Source organism: Piliocolobus tephrosceles, unplaced genomic scaffold (assembly GCF_002776525.5).
Source record: "Piliocolobus tephrosceles isolate RC106 unplaced genomic scaffold, ASM277652v3 unscaffolded_23248, whole genome shotgun sequence".
Lineage (NCBI taxonomy): Eukaryota > Metazoa > Chordata > Mammalia > Primates > Cercopithecidae > Piliocolobus > Piliocolobus tephrosceles.
Window position 1 is genome coordinate 501 of NW_022305697.1, and position 2149 is coordinate 2649.

The following is a 2149-nucleotide window of genomic DNA, read 5'->3' on the forward strand; positions in this document are numbered from 1 at the left end:
TTAACGACTTCATGAATGACTGCGGTATGGATGGAGCAGAAAGGAATGCTGAGGGAGGACTCTGGTTAGAAGGAGCCGCTCTTCCAGGACTAAGAATGAACTTTCCCCAATACCAACCAGGCAGTCTCCAGGGCAAGAAAAGTTAAGGGGATCCATCCTGTTGACGGCCAAGATGGAATTAAAGGTAATTCTCACCCCTTTTTCAACTCTCAGTGGAAAACCCCAGCCACGAGGTGAAGCACAGTCCACTCCAGAGCCCCACAGTTGGGGTCTGGGATGTCACAGAAATCACTAGGGCAGAAAATTCCCATCCACGTGGGGCCCAGACTGACCCAGCACCCTCAAGCTTTGCTCCAAATTCAGGCCAGGGAGTGAAGCCCTTGTCCCCAAGCCACAGAGTGAGGGTTTGTCTCTAACCCTGTGGGCTCCAGTGAAAGGAAAATGTCCTGCAGGTGCCCACAGAAGAGCGCCTGAATTCTGAGACAGCTCTACGGCTCCCAGCCTTCAACTCTGTGAGTAACACAGGGACACGCAGAGGGGCATGCTGACTGCCTGTAGGGCACCCATGGAACATGAATGCACCTTGCGGATCCTGAAGCCGGTCAGGTAACGAGGAGCAGAGGTGTGGGGAAGACCTGGAGGGAGGCCTTACTGGGTGCCAACCAGCCTAACCAGCCGAGGCTACAGACCAGAAGTGCTTCTGACATTAACCGGACACAGGGAAGGTGTGTAGGATGGGTAGTGAAGTGACTGCAGAGGCCTCTGGGGATTGTAGTTTTGGAGCTAGAGAGGCGGGAAAGCAGTTGGTTTTGCCCACACAGGGTGCCTCTGACAGCTGCACAGCACACACAACCAAGTTTAGGAGCCCACTGTTAAGATGCCCAAGTGACATTGACAAGTTTTGCTGGGAACCAATGAGGTCTGCTGACCACAAGAGCATCGCGGTAATGCTGAAAGATTCTGGAAAATGTGGTCCAGGTTGGCCAGTATGCACTGACCTTCCCCTGAAGGTGACCTGAGCTCACCACGCAAGTCTCCTCCCTGGTGTGCCCTTCCCCTAGCAGATGCCAGGTTGGGACAGAAGCAGCTCAGGGAGAGGCGATGCTTTGCCAGGACTCCTGGTTTGCAGGTGACACTGGCCCTGTGTCCCCTACAGTAGGAGGGTGTACCAGGACAGGGAACCCCAAGGCTATTTTCAGGGAGAGCAAGATTGGCTTGCAGCAAACTCCTGGAATGGAGATGGGGAGAGTCTTGTAGCATTTTCCCGGGATTTTAGGAGATGGAGGCTGGACCTGGGTGAACAGCACAAGATCGCCTGGTGGTAGTGGTGGTGAGGATGGGAGACTTGAGCCAGAAATTTCTGAGGGTCTTTTTTTTTTTGACAGAGTCTCACTCTGTCACCCAGACTGGAGTGCAATGGTGTGATTTCAGCTCATTGCAACCTCTGCCTCCCGGGTTCAAGAGATTCTCCTGCCTCAACCTCCCAAGTGGCTGGGATTACAGGTACCTGCCACCATGCCCAGCTAATTATTTTATATATATTTTTAGTAGCAACGGCGTTTTGCCATGTTGCCCAACCTGGTCTTGAACACTCGACCTGAAGTGATCCACCTGCCTCGGCCTCCCAATGTGCTGGGATTACAGGCATGAGCCCCCAGGCTGATCTCATTTTTATCTTTTCTCTTACAGGTTTTTATTTTATCTTTTTTTTTATCTCACAGGTGCAGCTTGGAGGAAACTTCTGGAGGGTGGGGTGGTGCTGAAGAGGAGGCAACATTGTTACCGTTTTGTTCAACATGGGTGTTTTCTTTATGCATCAATTTGTATTTTTAAAGATATTACATTAAAATTTTGTTTATCTTGATTACTGAGTTTTTTTGGTGCCCCTTTAAATTCTCTATCCACAGTCCTGAGCCTTGATACAAAGTGAGGACCTGGCCTCTGGACATCAAGCAGCCAGAAATTCCCTTAGGAGCTTTCTCTGAATTGTTGAATTGTGAGTGATATTTTCCTTTCCTGAATTCCCTAATATCCACAATTTCCTCGTCATCATCCCTCCAAAGCCACACCCACAAGGCACCTCTGAGACCTATCATGAAGCAGATATTCAAAAAGTATTTGTAAATCTTCACACACCACCCCCGCCACA

General features: G+C 50.2%; 1 long non-coding RNA gene across 1 annotated transcript; it reads left to right on the forward strand.

Moving 5' to 3' along the window:
* The first annotated feature begins 576 nt into the window (after positions 1-576).
* On the forward strand, positions 577-1861 carry LOC113221316. Its single transcript, XR_003307809.1, has 2 exons — positions 577-1010; positions 1722-1861. It is a non-coding gene; the product is annotated as an uncharacterized LOC113221316 (long non-coding RNA).
* Positions 1862-2149: the final 288 nt, after the last annotated feature.